This window comes from Falco biarmicus, chromosome 4 (assembly GCF_023638135.1).
Source record: "Falco biarmicus isolate bFalBia1 chromosome 4, bFalBia1.pri, whole genome shotgun sequence".
Taxonomy (NCBI): Eukaryota; Metazoa; Chordata; class Aves; order Falconiformes; family Falconidae; genus Falco; species Falco biarmicus.
The window spans coordinates 60,806,627-60,828,800 of record NC_079291.1 but is presented as its reverse complement, the minus strand read 5'-3'; the positions used below and the strand labels follow the sequence as shown (position 1 = coordinate 60,828,800).

General features: G+C 45.4%; 1 long non-coding RNA gene across 4 annotated transcripts; it reads left to right on the top strand.

The window, feature by feature from the left end:
* Window positions 1-105: 105 nt before the first annotated feature.
* LOC130148912 (uncharacterized) lies at window positions 106-15,579 on the top strand. 4 transcript variants are annotated; one of them, XR_008821704.1, is made up of 8 exons: window positions 106-597; window positions 2,770-2,931; window positions 3,276-6,574; window positions 6,683-6,778; window positions 7,006-7,596; window positions 9,211-12,681; window positions 13,253-13,367; window positions 14,879-15,579. It is a non-coding gene; the product is annotated as an uncharacterized LOC130148912 (long non-coding RNA). The 4 variants fall into 4 exon arrangements; XR_008821705.1 differs by having other exon boundaries at window positions 3,276-7,596; window positions 9,211-10,647; window positions 12,627-12,681; window positions 13,261-13,367; XR_008821702.1 differs by having other exon boundaries at window positions 106-486; window positions 3,276-7,596.
* The last annotated feature ends 6,595 nt before the right edge of the window (window positions 15,580-22,174 follow it).

Below are 22,174 nucleotides of genomic sequence, written 5' to 3'. Positions count from 1 at the left end.
CGCCAGCTTTTCAGAGTTTTAGGGGAGGGATGTTACTCTCAACTCAGCCGGGAGGTTTCATTCATAAAACTAAGACAGAAAAAAACCCAAACAACCGCGCCCCCCCCCCCCCACCCCCCCACCCCCGAAGCCAAGCTGTTGGGGGGTTATCCCGGAGCCGACAGCAGGCTCCAGCAACCACCCCCTCATTTTTTCGGCGGGGGAGGAGAGCGCGCAGGGATGCGCAGGGATGCGGCGCGCCGGCAGCGCACACCCGCTCCGCGCTGGCGCACGGGGGGATCTCTGGAAATCAAGCCGTGATGGTGTGGTGCTTTGCCTTTTCGGTTTGGGGTTGGGTAGTTTTTTGGGTTTTTTTCTTTTTTTTCTTCTTCTTTCCGTGTAGGAGCAGCGGATATTTAGGAGCTGAACGGCGGCAAGGAGGGGAAAAGAAAAAGGAAAAAAAAAAAAAAAGCCAACCTCCTCTCTAGATCTGTCAGAGAGCAGACGGTAAAAACATCAGATTTTCGCAGAGTGGAGCTGTGTGCATTTCTGTTTCATTTTTTGGAGCAAAGAAAAAAAAAGGAGAGAGAGAAAAAAAAAAACCAAACTCTACAGTCGGTTTGTTGCTTGCCTTTTTTTTTTTTTTTTTTTTCACAGCTCCATGGCTGTGAATAGGTGCCTTCAGCTAATTTTATGAAAAGGGGCTCTTTCCAAGGCTAAGGTAGAGTAGGGCTTCCTGTAAGAGAGAGAGAGGGGGAAAAAAAAGTTCTGCTCTTGATGCAATCTTTTCCTCCTCCTCCTCCTCCTCCTCTTCCTTCTCCTCCCTACAAACCCCGTGCCTCTCCCTGCCAGCCTCAGCTGATCTCTCCAGCTGCGGGGGCGGGGGGGGAGGGGGGGGCAAGGTATAACACACACACCCCCCCCCCATTCCGGGACCCCGTTGGTAGGTCGTACCCAGCCTGTGACCGAGGGGCTGGGAAGCGCGGGGTCACTCCTGCATCCCTCCCACCCCATCCCACCCGCCCGCCCCACCCCTGTCCCACCCCCTTCCCTCCGGCTCGCAGGCGACACATGCCTCTAGTTAGGCGGTGCATGTGTGTGTGTGGGGGGAGATGGGGATGCTGGGGGGGGCGGATTTAAAAGCAATAAAGCCATACTCCCCCTCCCCCCCCCCCCGCCCCAATGCGGGCTAATCCCCAATCTATTTTTCAAGCTCTTATAGCAGGGATTAAAAACATATTTATTGGGGACAGGGGCTCAAGAGGGAGAGGGGCGGTGGTTTGAGAGGGGTTCCTTAGGGAATCTCTGCACAGGTATTTCCAGCTTTGATGGGGTTTGTTCCGTGGGGTCTGGCTTGTTTCTGCCCACTGTGCTCGACTGAGGGGGGGCTGGGGGTGGGGGAGCCCCTATCCCCAGGGGAGCCGAGCATCTGTGTGTGTTTAAGTGTGGGGCGGACTGAGCAAATATGTACTCAGGGCTCTATAGTCATTCTGAGAAGGAGAGTTAAAAAAATCCACTGCAAAGTTTCAGGGGCCTCATGGCAGCTCCCTTGCTTTTTTTTCTTTTTTTTTTTTTTCTTGGAGAGAGGGGAGAAGCCTGGGAGAAGCAGGGGAAAGCCTTGTATATTTAAATGCCCCCACCTCCTGCTGCTACCAGGAGGAGGAGGTGGTGTAAATAAAGTGGAACCTATGCGCTTTAGGAGATCGCCATGTCCAGCCTTTGGTCCTCTGTCTGTACCTAGTCCCCCATGTGCACGGTAAGAGACTGAACCAGGGATGCCTCCGGGCTGGTATTTCTCCCCAGGCAGGTACTACCGAACGTCTGAAGCTGCACATGAAGGAAACAGTTCCCAGTTTAAAGTTTGCCCAGAATTGCAGTGGAGAAATCTGACTCTGGCTGTGTCTGGCTTTCGTGGCCACCAAGACTATGGGAGATATTTTCCTGGCTCCCCTTTATCCACAAGCAAAATAAACTCACTCCTCAGGACTCCTTAGGTCCAAAGTCAGCCCCCCTGCTTGGTATAGCAGTCAGGGCGTGATTAATTTCTCTGCCTGTTCCCATCTGGGAAGATGCGAAGTGCAAGGGCTAGAGTATTCTTCGGAAGGATGGGCATCAAATGCACTGCAGCCAAGTGCAAAGGGGGGTTTCCCCAGGTGGCAGCTGTAACTCTCCCCCTGACCACTGAATGCAAGGCACAAGTGAGGATGGACAAGGTACTGCCCCACAGCCCCCACCCCTCTCTCAGACGCAGCCATAAGAATCAAAGTTCCGTTCACAGCTCAGCATCACCCACGTAGGTTTTTGCCACTGCTGTGAATAAGCTCAGATCCGCAGGAGAGGTCTCCTTGGGTGCCACCCTGCTCAGCTCGTCATCTTCTTGACCCTCTGGGTAGAGCAGGAAAGCAGGACAGCGCTGAAGAGCTGGGCTGTGGGGGTGGTTGATACAGATGTCCTCTAAAGTTGCAGTGAATCAGGTCCGAGGACTCCCAGTACCAGAGGTGGACAGATGTGAGCATCTTCACCATTCACATCAACCCCAAACAACCTGCCCACTTCTTCCCCCACATGAAAAGAGTCCCTGTCTGACTTGCGAGGTGACAAGGATTGCTTTTAGGCCTTAACATCCTTGGAAATGCTGATTTGTGCAAGGTCAGACAAGAAGCAGCTCTACTGCTCTAGTTTATTTTTGAGCAGGTGCTCCAGAAAAATGCTTTTGTCATCTCCCATCATCCCTAAACCCTGTGTATTCTCTCTGCACTGGTTCTAAGAGGATCCTTTCTCTCTCTACAGGCTTTTGAGGGTGAGATGAATTATTCTGCATGTCCAGGTGCCTACTTTTGTTTGGGATGAGGCGTGCGAGTGTGTGAGGTCCCTGCTTGGAAGTCTTCCCACCGGGGGACTCCATTCTCCTTAGCAGCTCTGTCCCAGGCTTATATTCCTATCAAGGCAAAGGTAATTCAGACATCTAAGTTTTGTTTTGTTTTTTTTTGAGATTGTATCCATGCGCGTGTATATAATGAACCACGAAGGAATGCGGCAGTAAAAGAGGGCTTTGTAATGTTGCTATTTTAAGGAGACCCTTGGGGATGGCACAGGTTTGAAATGAGTTTCTCCAACATCTTATAACAAACCTCTCCAGATGTTTAGATCCTTCTACTGATGTAAAATAGCATCCAAAAAAAGCATAATCAATTTAAACTGGCTAAGGTTTTGGCCAGAAATGATTGCTATTGGGAATCAGCTCTATATTTTAACTGACTTTTACACAGCCTAATAATAAACCTCTCCTCTTCCAGGATTGTTTTCTTCCCAACTGGGTGAACACTTCCCTTTTGCAGGAGCTGAAATCCCATCCTGGATAAAAAGCCTCCTGTCCTTTCTCTCCTGAGTCACTCAGGTTCAGTGAAACATTGCGGCTTACATCAGCCAAAGCCATTGATTGGGGAGGGAAGGGGCTGACACGGTGGTGCTGGAAGCCGCACTGCAGAAGTCCCGCACTGTGTAAGGAGCCGGTCCAACGACCAAATGTTGTGGAGGACGAGATGGCCTTTGCTGCTTTTTTTCCACTTGGCTATTGCTCATGTTTTGTATACAAAGTCAAGGCCAAAACATACAAGAAGGAACTTTGGCTAAATGAGGTTTGTGCATCAGGCCAAATGGCCACCATGGATTTCTGGCTATATTCAGTGTATGGTTTGTACGTGTTGCAAAGAAGAGAGTTTTGATGTCGCTGCTTGCTTTTAATGTGAGCAGACAAGTGAAGGGGTATGAAGGAGACCTGCTACTTCAAGCCTGGCGCTGTTTGCACAAGGCTGACGTCATAACTCTTGGCTGAGATGACGGTGAAAGCGGTGTGCGATGGCTTCTTTGTCAGCTTTTAAGGGAAACATCTGCTCTGGGTCTTATGGACAAAATCCAAGGTGAAAATTTCTGTCAAAGCAAAATGAGAATACGTATGAGGGTCCTGAGGGCAAGCTGTGAGCCCCTCTGTAGTTTAGTTCTTGGTGCCTCAGTAGCTGTGGTGCAGTGTTAGCAGAGTGAACAGCCTGTGTTGGTATCGCCGGTGGAGATCAAGACCTCCCCGTCCTTGCCGTCAGACACCTCTGTGACCAGGACAAGACTGTCCTGCTTCAAAACTCTCACTCCTTATGCCTTGGGTAGTCGTGCCTGAAGATCTGCCTTGTGCGAAAGGAAGGGCAAGGCTGGATGTTCAGCCCAAAAACCAACCAAAATTAGTTGAAGTCTCCTTGCAGGCGGACAGTGGCTTTCACCTCATCAGTAAGGAGGTGTGAGAGAGGAGGTGGAACAGGGGAAGCTGTCAGAGATGAGTTTGTGGAGAGGGACTCAAGAAAAGTGACACCAAAGAGGTGCCACAATGCACTGAAAACACTATTAGAGATGTTCCCACTCAGTGGCTCCCAGGCCAAACACAGTCCCAACTTGCTAAGCTGAAGGAGGAGGTGGTTGGTTTTTTGTCTGGCAGTTTCTGCTGCAGATGTGGTATCTGGCCTGGCACCAGACCAGGCATGCATCTGCCCATCTTTGTCAGCAATGTGAACGATGTGGTCACGTGAAATGAAACAAGTTTGGAGGCTTTTTTGCCAAGCAGAAAAAAATCCATCTGAATATCAAGATGGGGAGGCTGTTAGACCTAGGTGGGTCTCTGTCCCACTCTCTCCTACCGCTCCACTCACAGCCTTTCAGTCACCACTCCTCTCAGCCTTCACAGTGGGGAGATCTTCTCCAGAAACCCAACCCACCTTGGTGTCAAGGCTTCCAGGGATGTCAGATTATATCCTCGCTGTCCTTTCTTTGAAACACAGCATCGACCATTGGTCAACCACCCAAAAAGTAGGGAAAACAGCTGCCCTTTTTTCTAAGCTGTCTTTTGTTTGCTGGTCCTTGCATTGACCTTCTCCATAAGCATTTAGTTCTTGAGGAACAGGACTGTCCTGCAAGTAAAGTGGCAGGACAAGGAAAATACACTCATTTTTCTCATACAGCCTTAGTGAACAACCAGTGAATCCTCATGAAGAGCTGGAAGCGAGAGTCTAAACTGTTAAAACCCTTCCTAGAACAATATTTTGGTTTTCAGTACTTTTCTGTTTTCTTTTGATTCCTTCTAAATGCTGCTTCCCTGCCTCCATGTGATAGGAAATCAGCCTAAGCAAAAATATTACTCTTGGTCAAAAAAAATTTTTTTATATATAGGGGAAATCTAAAAATAAATTTTAAAAGTAGCTTACCTTTCTCCGCAAAGCATTATTTTCTCTCTAGGTAGGAGCGTGCAAGACTGCTTGTGATCTGTAGTCAGGGGTGGACTAAGGAGACTGTACACCTCCTGTAACACTCTGTGGTAATGGTTTAGAAGGTGCCAAAGCAGCCATGTCCACCTTCTTTCTGGCCTGTGTCCCTTCCTGAGCTATTATCCAGGGACTACAAACATGTTAAAAGATTTACGTGCTGTATTCAGGAGGATCATGAGATGGGACAAAATTCTGATGAACCTGCAATTCATAGGATGAGGCACCTATGTTGCCTTCCACCTGCCACCTTTATTCTCAGTGGTAGCTCCTTCCAGCCTGAGACCTGGAATATCTCCAGTCAGCAGGGTACCTCCGCCTGGGTCCATGGAAGCTGGGCAGACCTGGGAGGTGGTGCATGCAGCCATGGGCAGCTGGAGGGGTGACAGAGCAGGTTATGGGTCGTGCCTTGGGGTCCTGGTCTGGGTAGCTGGCAGTGAGCCATCTCCATGGGGCTGGGTGCCCTGCATGAGGAGATGCAGCAAGTGTAGCAATGGGAGGATCACAGGGCTGAAATTCCGGTTTGGGAGAAGAGGGATTTGAGGCATGTGGGGCTGAGGGCTTGGGTTAAGGGAGACAAAGGAGTGCTGGAGGTGAAGAAGAGATCTCCCTCACAAGTCATTTGAGGCATTTGCTATCTTAGGCAGGCCAGGTGAAAAACAGTTGGGCTAGGAAAGAAACCAGCAGCAGGGACAGTAGCCAATGCCTTCAGGCAGTGGCCTTCAGCTGAAGCAAAGCTGTCCTCTTCTGCTTTTCATTTCGAAACAGGTTTGATTCAGTCCTTTTTGAGCTTTTTCAAGTCCTTCCATCAAACAGGACTGAAAGTGTCTGGGGAGGTCATGGACCATCTTCCAAGCAATGGGCTGGGCCTCCATTTAGTTGCATTTTTGGAAAGACGAGGGGATATGGATGACTGTCTCCCAGCCTCTCTTCATCCAGGCAGCCCTGAAAATGCCAGCCTTTGTTGGACTCCTGATGAGCAGGTGGGACAGACAGGCTCTGTGAAGCATCCTGGGCTCTTCTCTCACTCTCCTTCTGTTGTTCTTCTTGCTGTAGGCCTGATCTGTGCTGATGCTATGAGCCTGGGTGGAGGTGGGCAGGCTGGTGATCCAAGTCTGGGCTCTGGAGCAGGGCTAGGACAGGGAAACACAGCTCCAGCTTGTAGTTGTTGAACCCTCAGTTGTCATGCTGGGCAGAAGTCATCAGCATCCAGCACTGCCTGCTCTGCAGCTTTGTGGGTCTCCAGGGTGCCCTCATTCATCCTCCTGTTGTGGGGAGACACTGCTGAGTAGGTGAGCACAAGAAGGGAACAGGGTGAGCATTGCAGCTCCTCTCTTTACCAGGTGAGGTTTTCCCTTGCCAGCGACCCATTTACCACCAGGGCTTTGTCTTCTTTGCAGAGCAGCAACTGATGCCACTTCTGCCTTGTCCTCATTTTCTTCTTTCCTGGGGAGGGTCTTCATTGATTGACCAGCTCCATCTTCCAAAACAGCAACGTGAGTTAGAGGTTTTATGCTACATTTCACATGTAGTTACCCTGCCCGATGCTCATCACACTTTAGCTATTTCAGTGATTTCTGCACACCACTGAACAATCTCATTCCCACCCTGAGGGAGAAGCGTCTTGAGCCTGCGTACTTTTCTCCATATGCACCAGGTCTTCTATCACTCTTTAAAAAGAATTGTTTTCCCCTCTCCCCCACCTCTGCTGCATGTGTGACAGGCTGGATGTCTGTGGGTTTGAATCAGATTATCCTTTTCCTGGGTTGCCATCCAACCTACAGAACCAAGAGCAAACTCCCATTCAGAGGTGAGCAAGAAAACCCCTCTGAAACTGCCAGGGGCTGAAACAATTTGGCAAGCTTTGCAGAAGAAAATTGCCAGCATGGAACGAGGAGGTGGGAGCATTACTTCAACAGAAGAAGCTCTGATTAGCAGATTATCGCTTAAGTGATGTTGATCCCAGCCACGCTGCCTTCCAAATGAGCCCTTTCGCAGCTGCCAGCTGCACCATGGAGTCACGCAGGCCAATAAGCGGGCCAGATCCCTTGCTGGCATGGGTCAAGGCAGCTTTGATGGACCGTCATGGAGTTAAAACAGCTGGAGAAGTCTGGCTATAATGGGGAGTCTGACTCGCTTCTCAGACTTGTTCCAGGGCTTGTGGATGAGAGAACCTGGAGGAGAGCTGCCTGCGTCCTGCAGGATGGGACAGCTTCTCCCACTCCAGCATCAGCAAAACCACAGCACACCACAGCTGCAGGGACTCTCTCTAGACTTCGATTGTGTCCAATTGCGACTGGACAAGGAGTTCTTTGTAAGTAATACTTATTCATATATTTTTTTTAATCGCAGATAGGAGACTAAACTAGCAGACTCTGCAGCAGTGGCTGTAATGCGCTCAGAACCTGCGCACAAAGTGCTTGTGCAAGTGGGATGAAAGAAGCTGGAATCACCTTATCATTAGCTGTGAGCCAGATCCTTGCTGAGTCAGATAGGGGAATGATGAGGGATATTATATTTTATTTTTTTTTTAACAGTTGCTGAGCTTGTAACCTGTTCCCTGGGGCCATAAAGCAGTATATAGCATCTTGCCCTCATAAAGCTCTATTTATCTCTGATGAGCCTGTTTGGCTGAGCGTGTGGGGAACATGTGAGGGACTCTCATGAACAGCCTTGGGGTGAGATTTCCCCGGAGTTCACAGTCCATTTCAGCTCTGATAAGCGTTCAAAGGTGATGGCCTGAAACCTGCAGAGCTGGCAGCAAGGCGGGGTGTGTGTGTGTGTGTGTAGAAACAAGCTTTCTTTGTGCGGTTGTTGGAGCTTGCTGCTGCACACTGCAGGCAACACAAAGCTGCAGCTTGCTGGGATGCCTGTGCTTCGTGAGTTGAATGAAATCTTTCATTCAGTTCCCCAAACAGCCTAGGAAGATCCTCAACCTTTGTCCTGGACAGGAGTGCAGCCCTGTCCAGGAAAACTCCGACCACAGATGTCAGTGACTTCAAGCCCTGGTAATTTATAGGTTGTTTGGGTTGAATCCTGGTTTGTCAGCATAACCTTGCAGTAGACCTGGACTTTTCAACCTAGAAAAGAGGGTACTGAAGAAGAGGAGGGCGATAGGGAAGAGATAGATACATGAAAATCAAGAAGACGGCCACTGGGAAATGGCAGTTAGGTATCTCTGCTAATAAAGAGATTGGGAAGACAGGACTGGCAATTTCAGGGTAGCTACAAAGCAAGCAAAAGGAGGCGGCTTTTCACAAGCAGGTGGTGAAGCTGTGGAACCGCCTGCACAGGATCTTCTTTGCATACATTCAAAATGTGATTAGATGAGTTAACAGAAGGGAAAAACATTCAAGACTTTTAAACACTAATGTAATGTTTGTGCCCTAGGAGGTCTCTGAGTTAGGGGTTACAGAGGCCTGGGAAGGCATGTGGGAAACCATCAGTACATGTTCATGCTGTTCTTATGGTAATTAGTGGTACTGCTGATAGTTTTCAGTACAGCACATTGTTCAGTCGCTATCCCTTACGAGTGCTGTTGGAGACAGGATACTCTTCATCTGAGCTGGATCAGCAATTCTGAGATTAAGAAAAAAAAATAAAAAAAGAACAAAAGTTGATTTTCCAGTTGCACAGATGGCAAACTCAGCTCCTGACAAAGTCCATCCCTCTCTGAAAGACGGGACTTTGGGAGAATCCTGACCAGGGACATGGTCCCAGTGCCCCATGCCTCCTGTCCATCTGCACTGCCACCCCTCCAGCAGGACCATGGTCATCACTCCCTCAGGGTCTGCCCCAGCCCATGCCCGACACCCCACCGCCTGATTAGCTGGAAAGTCAGGGCTTGGATGGGTGGGATAGCCTGGCAATATTAAAAGATGTGACCGCAGGAGTCCTTCCTTTCTTCCCTGTCCTTGTGTTTTGGCAGGACCAGTCCGAATCCGGCTCCTGCTCTCTGGGACAGGTAACCTCAGCATTGTGTCTGCTCTCACAGAGCCTGGACAAGGTCTTGCCAGGTGTCCGGAGAGTCACGGAGCCTGTTTATGTCACTTGCCTCTGCTATCCAGGCCTGAAGCATCACCCCTGATTATCACAGCACTGACCCCCACCCCATCCTGAGGTGTGAGAAGAGCATCTAACTGAGAAGCAGGAGTTACCTCTTGATTTGGAGGCTTGAGTGTCTGGAAATCTGCTGCTTCTCATACTTGGCTTGCTGCTAAAAAAGGTTCAGCTGCATATTGGTGTACAACTCATGTGGCTTTTGTTTTCAGCTCTTGAACTTCCTTACAGCTTTCTTTCACAAACAGAGAAATGGCTTGGCTGGTCTTTCAGTCTTTACAAAGTCTCCTTTATCAAAGTGGATGGCTTTAAAGAAGTCATCTCTGATTGAAGCTTCCAGCCTGCATCAGGCAAAACTGGAAAAAGAAAAAAACTAACGCACATATATTTTCAGTGTCAATGACTGCAGCCTCAATGAAGTATCCAATTATTTTTAGCAACATATGATTATGGGCTATTTTCCTACTGTCCTGTAACACAGACTCTGAAAGAAAGCATCCTGGGGTACAGCAATGAAATAATACCAGCACTTACACACTAGAAGAAACACAGTAATACCCAAGCTGGTCTTGCAGGAGTGGGGCTAATATCCATCTTTCATTATGACCAGTTAGTGCTTTATATAACTATTATGTTTTAAATGGAAATAAGAAACTAAAGCATGGAAGAACTGCCACCAGCTACCCAGGATAGAGTTTTAAACATGATTTACACAGTAAAATCTGTGTAAGTTTCAATGAGCAGGTGTTCTTTTCTTTGTGTGTGTGGTTGTTTTGTTTTGTTTTGTTTTGTTTTGTTTTGTTTTGTTTTGTTTTGTTTTGTTTTGTTTTGTTTTGTTTTGTTTTGTTTTCTTTTCTTTTCTTTTCTTTTCTTTTCTTTTCTTTTCTTTTCTTTTCTTTTCTTTTCTTTTCTTTTCTTTTCTTTTCTTTTTCTTTTCTTTTCCTGCTGTTGTCCTGAGGACCCAGGCAGAGTAAAACAGGGCTGTATTTCCCCTTTGACCGTAGGACTGACTTTTTTAGGTTGGACTTGCCAGCAGGCTTGCTGGAAGTCAAAGGTGGTGATCGGTGATTTCTGATCACCTCCTGCTTTGTATTCCCCATCTGCACAGTTCCCCAGGAGCTGCTGGAGCTTGCCCTGAGTGTTGTCTGGACCAGGCTGACACGTGTCGATGCTCCCTATGCCACCATTGCCTGCAGAGAATGACAAATCTGGCTCAGGAAGGATCCTCCAGCTGGACAAGCTGTACAGCTCATTGGGACAACCGTGTCCCTGTTCCTGAGCTCTCCTTGTGGTGGTGTCTCTAAGGGTGAGGAAGAAGAAGGGGCTTCTTTGGCTGGCGTCCTTCCCTGAACACGGTTTCTGCTTGGTGCACTCTTAGTCCTCAGATTTTCTTTAGCCTTTCGGTCAGTGAAAGAGCAAATATCAGCTGGCTCTGGTACAGCAGAAACGGCTTCTGTGATGCTGCATGTGAGTGTCCCATATCCCACCATTCATCCTTAGAAAACTCCCCTCACTTGCCTGTCTTGTACCTCTTCCCCACCAGATTTCCAGACCTGCAGAAGTCACCACATTCCCCGTCCCAGCTCTGTCCTTATTCACACATCCAGCTGCTAGTGGAAAACCAGTTTTACCTGCCATGGAAAGCCTTGCAACAGCCGCAGGAGCTTTGGCTCAAAAATCAATAGCAAGGCCGGTGCAACAGGGATGGTCCAGGACTGTAAATAAGGCAGAGTTTTAGATCGGCATGCTCTCCTCTCACCGACCATCGATGCACTTGGAAAAACATGCAAATATTTTAACAGAGAAGCCTGGAAGGAGATGTTCAGAAAACAAGGCTGAAAGCAGTTGCTTGTGGGCTGAAAACCTTTGTTTTTTCCATTCGTACCCTATAGACTCGTAAAAGCAATCCCCTTTTCCCATGAGTCTCATGTTTATCAGAAAAGCTCTATTTTTTTAAGAAGATAGGATGACTGTTTCTCTGAAGTAGTAAATATGAGAGGATCTGTTCAGGGATAGAGACTTGCTGCCCTTCCTTGGATGCTGCCAAGTCACTGAGCCTTCTGCACAAAAATTTTGTGGTTAAATCATCATTCTATGCATTTTTTTTCATCATAAGATAACTCTGGTTTTATTTTCTTAGCTAATGAAGCCAAATTATTCTTTTCCCCTGCAAGATTAATGCAATGAACAATGTCCTCTTTCGTCTTTGTTAGAAGCTACCCCAAACTTTGCCATTCCTCCTGTTTTACTCCTAAATAAAAAGGAAGAAACTTGGAAAATGGCAGGGGCAAAAGATGAACAACAACATTACCACCTCTCTCAGGCAGGGCTAGGGTCATAAGGAAGCTGGCTGGAAGCTGGCATGTTGCAGGGAGGGACCAGAATAACCCATCTGCTCCCCTCCCACCCCAATTCCAAGGGAAAGCATTCAGAAAGCCAGCACCTGGCCGCCTTGCTTCTGCCCACTGCTGGAAGATGACAGGAGAAAAAGATGCACTTTGCTTAAGAAAGTGGCTTCTGGGATCTGCCTGCTCTATCTGCTAGCACTGCTGGTGTCCAAGGCACCCCAGGTGTAACGGGGCGCCTGTGCTTAACCAAGTGACTCAAGACCCTAAAGTTAAATGAAATGGCTTCTGTCTTTAAAATCAGGAAAGGTGGACCTGAACCCTACAGACTAAGGAAGGTCTGCAATTTATTCTCTCTCCAGTTCTGATTTTTACATGTAAAATGGGAGTTTTTAATATAGAAAAAATTTTGAAATTTATAAATATATAAAATGTATTTGAATATCTAAAATGATATACATACATAAATTGAAATGTAATGAAATGAGATACATTAAAACAGAAAATAAAAACTATAAGAACACAGTAACTGTGATTTCAGCTCTGCTCCCCCTCCTCTTCATTTGCTCATCTCTCTTGAGAAGTAGGTCTAAACGTGCATCGTCAACTGATGAAGAAGCATAATTTCTCCAGGCCAAGTGCAATGACCAGAATATGACATTGCTGCTGAAAACAAAAAGCACCTGCCCCTCATTGAGAAATAATTGATTATGACCTAGAAGTGATCACTAGGATTGATATCTTAAATTTCTCCTCTCACTGTGTAAGTGGGCCATGTAATGTCCAGGGGAAGGGCACCACGTCACCGGGAAGAGCTGGGGCGCTGCAGAGAGGGACGTGCCTTGGAGCAGCATTGCTTTCAAACCTGCTTCTGCTCATTTTCTTTCCCTCTGCCGTTGCTCTTCACCACATCATCTCTCTTTCTCCTCGACCTTTCCAGCAGCTCTTGGAAAAGGAATGTGGGGCCACAGTGCTGAAGAAAGATGTTCCAGCAGGTGAGATCCAGGATGGGCTGGAGGGGAATAGGGTCAGGAATGAGGGGTGGGAGCCACTCTTTACATGAAACACAGCAGGTCAGTCTTCCGAGTGTGGCTTCTGCTTCAAAACCAGTGGGTGATCCTTTTTCAACATGCTAGCACGGACGTGCCACCACATTGTGAACATCTCAAGGGGCACCGAGGTGCTCTGGGCTTCCCACAGGTGATTACTGAGTGCTCTGAGTCCTGCCATGTGCATGCAAGACATGACAGTTCCTGTTCATGATCTGACATGAGCTTGGGGCTGGGAGGAGATGCCATGCGCTGCCGCCCAGCCACCCATGGGGCTGGCAGGTGCCTCTCCGCAGCGCCCATCCAGCTCCCATTAGCTGAGTGAGACACCAAAGCTGCTCCCAGGGGTCTTGGCTGTCAGTCTGAGTGGGGGCTCTTAGGGAAAGATTGCAGGGTAACACCCAGGCAAACCAGAAAGTGCCTGGAGGAAAGTCAGCAGTAAACATAAGATCTTAAATATAGTCTGCAAAGAGAAAGTTTGGTGCATTTTTATTTTTTTAATTTTTTTTTTTTCAAGACTGGGAGACAGTAGCAGCTTCCTCTTCATTTACAAGGAAATAATAACTGACTTCTCCAACACTCTGTGATGGACTCAGAGAAGGACATTTGCAGCAGGAAGGCGATGCCTACAGGTGGGCACTTGGATTTCCTGTGTCTCAGCTCAAAATTGTTAAGCCGGGGAGAACTGTAGCTGATTTGATCTTGTGCAGTAGAAAAATAATTTAAAGTTGGAAGTGTCTTTCTGCTTATCTACACTATGCCCAATAATGTGACTGCCAGGACCCTGAAATAGAAATGTAATATAAATCTACTGTTGTATTCTTCTGTTTCATTAAATCATCTGGATGTGGAATGGGTGAGCAAAAATCCATTTTGAGTCCAGTGCAAAATCTGCCGTGGTGTTTTCAGATTCTTTTACAGGTATACAAATCACTGGCACCAGCTGTCATGTGAGGCAGTTTGAAGTCAATGAATAGAAGTTTTGAGAAGCATTAGAAAGTTTGTGTCTGTGGCAGGAATACTTCCTCCTCCTCCTTTCTCGAAACTTTTCAGTGTGGGAATTAGATTGTCTCCAGAGAAGGTCAGAGTGGGGACAAAGGTACATGACTGAACATATTTGAGTTAGGAAAGCATAGGATTCAAATGGGAATGCCAGAGCTGAAAAGTTAATTACCATTTATACAGTATGTCCCCCATATTGCCCAAAAAGAAAAATGCTAGGGAAGCATCTGTGAATATGTAAGAAATAAAAAAATAAGCAGCTAGGATAAGCTTATTACTCCATTGAAATGAGACTCCAGAAGACAAATATTCTGAGGCTTTTTTGCATTTTATTTCTATAAAGCCCGGTGGTTTTTTTAAGAAGATACTTCAAAACCCCCAAATTTTACCTAGAGGAGTAGAAGAGAAGACAGTCTTTTCCAGCCTAAATGGTTCTCTGAAGACAGCTAAGTAAGGAATACCTTGACAGCTGAGATTGCAAGGAAGCCCCAGCTGGCTGGAGGAAGGCAGAGATGCAACTGATCTTCATGCAGAGGGAAAAAGGAGGATCAGGGAAGGTGCAGGTGACGTTACCCAACTTTAGGTCTTGGGAAGATACTGGAATGAATTAATTATATATTCATAAGCACCTGGAGGTACTAATACGGTGATGAAAAACAGCCACTGTGGATCTGTCAAGAACAAGCCATCTCAACCTCACATACTTTCAGTTTTTACAAGATAATGGGATCAGGGAGGATTAGGAGACTGTGTTACGTCTTGGCTCTGACAGAGTGTTTGGCACTGCCTCATAAAATACTGTTAAAAGCAAACTTGGAAATATTAAGGTAGTATTCATCTTCCCTATATTAGATGTGCATTGGGTATCTGTTTCTGAGCTAGTCGCCCTGAGGTAGATAAAGAGGAGAGTCCAGGAGTAATTAATCTCACCCAGCTTAGACACTGATCTTGAGATGGCACACATTAGCTCTGCAGGTGCCCATTTCTCTCCTCTGGCTGTAAAGATAACCCAGGTTTACTGGCTCAGCATTTTCCATCTGTTTTTTAGACACTCAACTTAGGGCAGATGAATCTTGCTCAGTCTAAATCAATGGTTAAACTTTTTTCTTTCTTTCTTTTTTTGGCACAAATTTTATCCTAGGTCAAAATCAGTAATGGAAAATGCAAAGACAAAGCACAGAGCAAGAGGGAAAAAGAGACATCCAACATCTTGACTTTGAAACAAGACAATATGGAAAGAAAAACAGTAATGATCTCATTTAACAGCCTGGGAATCCGCTAAACATCACATAGATACACCAGCGTAAAGGACTGGGTCTGTCTCACAGGTCTTTTTCTTTGCCTTTCCCTTTCCCTTTCCTTTCCCTTTTCTTTCTTTATCCCATTCCCCTTCTCTCTCCAATACACCCTTCTGTTCCCCTTCCCGTCTTGTATTAATTGTAATAATATTGTAATAATGTACATTATTATGTATTTTCACTGAGATTGCATCGGCGTGTCTCCCTTTGTTCTCAGTTCTCAGTTGGCACACAAGGAGAACCTGCAATATCTAAGACACCAGCTTTATTTCTTCCCATAATATATGGCAGAGGAATCCTGTGTGCACTTAGCAAGGTATCCCTGGAAGACTGATGTTTGTAATTAGAATCAAAAATATTTAAAGCCCAGACCCTTCCTCCTTCCTCTGGAAGCTCATCCTAGTTCTCCCACAATGTAAAAAAATCAGGTTTTTTCTTGCATCTAGTTTTTAAGCTCATCTTTCCTCCAGACCTTTTCAGTTCCTGGTCAAGACTGCTATATCAAAATAAACTTGTTTTTTTCATGGAGGACCAGACAGTGGAGTCGGACCCTGACGCTTGCTGTTTCTATGAGGGTTTTTTTTTCTTTCTGTCTTTCGTCTTTTTATTTATGTATTTTGGCTTTTTTTTCTTCTTCTTCTTAGTTCATAACTGCTGCTCTAAGAAATGCAGTGTAATAGAAGGTTTTCTATGGGACTCACCGTATTGCTTATGGTAGAATTTATCCCACAACAGTGTTATGGAAGTCAGGTGTCAGAAGCTTCCCAAGGTCCATGCTTAGACACTCGAGATGCACGTGAGGGCATTGATACTTCTTCACAGATTAAAGAGGGGATATAGGATGACAATTAATCTGATTGTTTTAGAGGCCAGCTTTTGTCAGGTGAGGGAAATGGGGCAATAGACTCCAGGCCTGTGGTGGCTGGGGGGGATGCCCTAAGTGAGCACGCCAAGTGACAACGGTTGCACTGTAAATGCCAATATTCAGCAGATGAATGTCCCTCCTTTGCAAAGGTGGGTATTTGGGTTCCCTTGTCAAAATAAATGAGTTGCATCTCCTTGCAGAGATAACCATAGCTTTCCACTTAACCAAGAGCCAAAGTCAGCTAAATCTGACCTCAAACTCTTAATCCCTTTAATGTTGACTGACACTGATATCGACTGTGCTTGACTAAGTATCTTTAAAAGAAATTTAAGTGCTGTAGCGACCTTGTCCTTCAAGTTTCCCAGAGGGAGTTTTGGAGAGGAGGAGTGGGGAGAAAGGCAATTCTCTTCTGTGAAGGAAAACAGAGTTGATATTCACATTTTGTTTTCCAATTTGAAGATCTGCCTAACCTTCAAAGTTTTATATGGAGTAGGTTATAATTTTTTTTTTCCTGTTACTAAAGTAAACTCAAGCTTTCTTATTCTAATCCCTCTTGAAAGGTTATTTACTGAATTGTGGTTGTGCCCTGAGGATGAATTCATAAATGCCCAGATGCTCTAGGATTTCTCTGGAACTGAGCACTTCACAGCCTGGGAACTGGCCCTTGGAGGTTCTTGGTTTGCCACCAGCAGTCAATAACGATGCCAAGAGCCAGGTTATGCAGAAAAGGGTGAACTGATGGTGTATATCAGGAATGGAAATCCATTTTTTTTGGATTTCCAGAGAGTTGCTTGACTGGAACAATCTTTGCATGATCAATTTTAATGAAGTTATACTCTCCATCTGAAAACCACCCATTCCTCTTGGATTTCTGGTTGCTTAGCATCGACAGCAGGGTTTCTCCAGGTTTTTTCAGTCAGAGGTCTGACCAACCTTCTAAGGTAGAGGCACATAGAGAGAAATTGTTCATCTTGTGTTCTCTATTTGTCTGCTGGTTCGAAAAGAAGGAATTGTGATGTATTAAAAAAATCAGTTACTGAGGCCCTTTAGCCAAAAGAAATAGAGTAATTACAAAATCATTACGTTAACTGAGAAAGCTGAAAAGGTTTTCTCCTTTGTATGAGTACTGACACACTTTGGCTGGCCAGGAATTTCTACAGGAGAAATAGCATGCACTCTTCTGATCTCTTCAGGACTACAGGTGGTTTGGAGAGCATCTGCTGGACAGCTTTCTGGGTCACTTTTATCCATTAATGAGAGAGCAGCTCATGTTATTTGCCTTTTGTGTCTTTCGTTTGTTCTTACTGTTTCAAGCCAGGGGCTAGTAAAGGTAAATTCTTCTAGAAAAGCCAAAGAGAACCTCCAACAACCCTCATCCACATCCAAACCAACATACTATTTTAATACATTTGTAACCTTTCCATTTGTGCCTGAGGAGCCTTTTCTGAGATATTTCATGACTTTATTGCACAAGGAAACTGAGCAGGGGGCGGGTTAGCGTCGTGAGTGCCAAACCTGGGCAAGACACCTTGCAAGAAGATGTATGAGCTTTTTAGCCATCCCCATCATTGACCCAAGCTTCTGGGTCAATTTGCTCAGAATTGAGAGTTAGATGCCCTGTATAACTGCAATGGAAATATTCATATGTGTGACCGTGCGTGTGCATTTCACCCTACATGGGCAGAACCTGTGCGTAACTTAAGATGAGCTGATAAACCCCAAGGAAGACGTGCCCACAGTAAATGAAAGCCCAGAGGGGGCTGCATCCTCAGTTTTTTTTCTCCTTTAATACAGGGGTTGAACCTGAGCATCTCGTGAGTACCATGATTGGCTCTGTCAGGAGTTCACCGAGTCTGAACGAAATGTCCTCTCTTTCCAGCAGCACCTTACCCAAAACTGATATATTTGCACCAACGTCTTCAATTTTGAAAGGACAATATTGTTTTTTAATAAAGAAACTCCGAAGATTTTATTAAGAATGCTCCAAAGCAGCTCCAGTGATCTACCCATAGTAAACTACGAGGCTTAGGAGGATCCAAGGATCTGCCACCTTCAGCAGATAGAAGTAGTTAGTCAACAGTTAAGAAGATAAGATTTTACCAATTACTTTTTCTGGCAGAAGTGCCTTCTTAAAATGGAACTTTGAAAGTTATTCAGCATTTTCTATTGTTCTTATGGTTCTTGGTTTTAAGTTTTTCATTAATTTTAAAACCTTGTATTAGAAAGCAGTTGGGTTGCAGTATAATTCCCGACCATCTTTGTAGGATGAAAACAGACTTCGATAAGAAAATCATGGATTTTTTCCTTCCCTTCTGCAGAAATAGAAATTTTATAAAATAATTAATGAGAAATAGAAAACATTTTGTTTAATAGGTGTGAAACACAAATGTTTTTAACATTTCCCTCAAAGATTCTCTTTTTTATTACACCTGGCAGCTGTGAATTAGGATTTTCCTTAAACTTGGTTTCTTCGGACAGAACTTGGAGACATCCTCATGCCTCTTTAGCTCATTCTACACTTCCCTGAGCTGTGTACCTAAAGGCTATCTATAAAATACGCCAGAACACAGTATGGCTACAGCCCATAAACACTTTTTGCTGCATGAGGAAATGGTGGAAGTTGGCTCTTGCACATTTCAACAATGTTACTCAGCCAAGCATAAGAATAAGGGAGCAGAATGGAAAGAAAAAGAGAGAGAGAAAAAAAAAAAAAAGGAGAAAGAAAAGAAAAGAAACACACCAGTCTTTGGAACATTTACTTTTTGCCAGGATTTTAGGTATTTTCAGTTTAGGAACATTTTCCAGCTTCTCTATTAAAAAACCTTTTCTTAGTTATAAATAGCGCCACTTTAGCAGAAGTGAGTGACAAATTAAATTTCATTTAATAATAAAATTTCCAAATCAGGGATCCCTTTTCTTTCAGCATGGATGTAGTCAGAAACAACAAGGCCCCATCTTTTGGAAAGATGAGCTCTTTGAATCAAAGCAGTTCTCACAGAGATGCCTTTGGCAGTGTGTTCTGGGCTGACTCTCAGGGTGCAGGACTGTGAAAAGAATAAATTTGTGTATTGTATTGGAAGGATCAGTCTTAATGCTATAACTGAACGTGTTGAAGACTAGTGGAGATTTATTCTTTTTCTCTCCTCCTTTTCTCCAATTTTCTCCATATGATCCGAGTTGAGAGACAGTCTCCTAGCTTCTCAGCTGGTGGAAATTTATCCTCTTTTGCCTAAGGGGAAAGTAGTAACCTCAGATTAGGATGTTATGGAGAAAAAAATTAAATATGTTTGGAGATGGCTGAGGTAGGGTTGTTCTTAACTTGGGGCAGGGGCTGATCAGATGATGTCTTGAGGTCCCTTTTGTGTCTGTTTCTCTGTGATTCAGTGGTGATGAAGTGGTGCTGGAGCACAGGCAGGGAACCTCAACTGTGGCCAGTTGTACAGCTTGTATACATTTATTGGTTCTTTTAAGTGCCCGGTTGGATCTTAGGGTGGAATTCCATTAAAAAGTGTATTGTTCAACCACTGTAGCAGGAGACCATTTCCATAACAATCTCCCCCTCTATCCATAAGGTTTTCACTTGATACATTTTTAAATTGGTTTGTGTTTTTGCAGGCTTGGGTGTGGAAATCATGGGTTTTAACCTGTCCCAGGACTTGAGCAAGTTTTGCTTCACTGAAGTGGAGGCTACTGGAAGTATTTAACCTTCTTCAAAGCCTCTTTTGTGGCAGGAAGTCCTGTCGGTGATGTTCTGCCATGTCCATGAGGGTCCCCATGGGAAAGCCTGGATATCCAGCATTGACCACAGCCTGAACTAGTCCAGTAAAAGCTGCTTACAGGATCCCAGGTGGTGCCTGGTTTGGATCTAGTGAACTAAGCAGTGAAATATCTTCTGGTTTCACATTTTCAGGATGTGCTTATTTCACGTATCAGAGAGTGGGTGGAAGAGCTGAAGGAGAATCTGAAACAAGCTGCAGGTGTCCCAGGAAGCAGGACTTGGTGAGCCAACGAGTGAAACTCTTATCTGCCGTAAACATGAATCAGTGCTCATTAATTCCAGAGCAGCTAAAGGAGGAAGGATTTGTGTGCCTTGCCCTGCCAGAAGCAATGAGATGAATGGAGCCCTCAGCCCTCTGGGTCAATAAAGAGAGGGTCAATAAAGAGACAAATTACCTGTTTCGTAGCGGTATGGTGAAGAAGGGAACAGGCCACAAAAGATTCATGCAGTTGCAGCTTAAGCATTACTTTCTGTCACCTCTAAATCAAATTTTCTCTCTACTTGTCTAGAGCAGGTCATATTCATTGCTTACCCTAAATAATATCCATTCACACTAGGAGCAGAATTCATTTTCCAAACTGTAGACAGTATTTTCTGAGGTATCTTGTGCTACCAGCATAGCTGTGTGAGGTTGCAGGTGGGCCACTGGATCTAAGGGAGATCCATGCCCTTTTGGAGTGGCAGCTGGAGGCCAGGCAGATGCCTTGTGGCACTGCACTTGTGAATGGCTGTGTTCAACCCACTGAATCCCTCTGCTACCAGGATGCTGGTCCGTCAGGGAGATGACAGCTGTTTGTAGCAGAGGAGCCTGGGTGGGAGCTGGAGGGGGGCTTTTCCCAAGGGCACGTTGTGATAGAACAAGCCATAATGGTTTTATAGTAAAAGAGGGCAGATGGAGATCAGAGCTGAGGGAGAAATCCTTCCCTGTGAGGGCGGCGAGGCGCCGGCACGGGCTGCCCAGAGCAGCTGTGGGTGCCCCAGCCCTGGCAGTGCCCAAGGCCAGGCTGGACGGGGCTGGGAGCCACCGGGGCTGGGGGAAGGGGGCCCTGCACGTGGCAGGAACTTTAAGGTCCCTTCCAATCTAATCCATTCTTGGATTCTATGATTCTACGATCAGAGTTAGGGAAGAAGCCAGTACTTTGTCCCATTATTATATACACAAAGTCAATTATATTATATACACAAAAAAGAAAATTTTTAATCATATTGCCAGCAGAGTCCTATCGTCTGAGCTCACACCGTTTGGGGCAACAAAGAAAGGAGAGCAAAAAATGTTACGCATCGTTGGGGGAGGAGCCCTGCCAAAGAAGTGGGTCCACAGGGATCATGGCAGAGAGACCCAAAGTGACATCTTCGTGTGGCGTTAGCTTGACTCAATGGGCAACATTAAATAAAAGGGAAGCATTTCATTGGTCTCTTGATGTCAGTCTCGTGTGTTGAGATGAAATGTTGACCTTTCTAAACTGAAATGTTTCCCTCCAGGAAAGTTTAAGTATTTTGACTTTGTTCCAATTTGAGAGGAAAACAAATGTCAAAATATCAGTCTCCTTGTGCAAGAGCAATGTCATTGCCCCATGTGCTGTGCAGTTGCATTTATTGCTTTGTTTATTCATCACATCTGATATTTTTTCAGTGGAAAGTTTTAAATGGAGATGTTTTGGGTTGGTTTTGAAGACTGGAACAAGGCTGAACAGACTTTTCTGGAATTCCTTCTCTTCCCCTCCTCTTTTGCCAAGTAATGTGATAAATTGAATCATGTCTAGTTTCCAGATGCACGTGTCTAAACTTCATTCACACAGGAGCATCCATTTGTATACAGTCACACACCTGCAGTGGCAGAGAAGATAACAAAGACAAACAGAACCTTGTTGATGCCAAATAGTATCAGTTGGGAGCAGGGGTAGGAAAAAACCCCCACCCAAAATCACCATGCCAGAAATGGGCGGGGGGAAATGTGTCACGGATAAAAGGGAGAGATGATCGCTGCATTTAAACTTCAGCCATTTGACGATACTTTTCTAGGATATTTCAGATGCTTATCTTTGGGTGGGAATGAAAGCCAGTGTTGTCTTCTTTCTCTGATGACTCTAGAGGGAGCCTAGAGGATTAGTTTCAGCTAAACAACTCAATGGCTGAAGTTAGGGGAAATTAAGCCCATTTTTACTGTCCATCCCCTGCTGCTGCTCAGACTCCAATTAAAGATACTGCATACTCATTAATGCTAAGAGATTTTCTAGTAAGCTAGTAAAGGAAGGAATTTATGATTTTGGAAGATGATAAGCATCAAGATCCTTACTTGCAGCAGATAGCCTTGAAATAAACAGAAGGCAGGCAGTGGGGGACGTGCCACATGGACAGAAGTGTCTTGAAATAGAAAGTTGGTCCAGCATTTCTGTGAGATGTCAGCAATTTTTAACTGAGCTTTGCCTGGAGATAGTCAACTGCTTGGAACTAATCCATTTCCAGAAGAGGTGAATCAGTGTCTAGCAATTCACT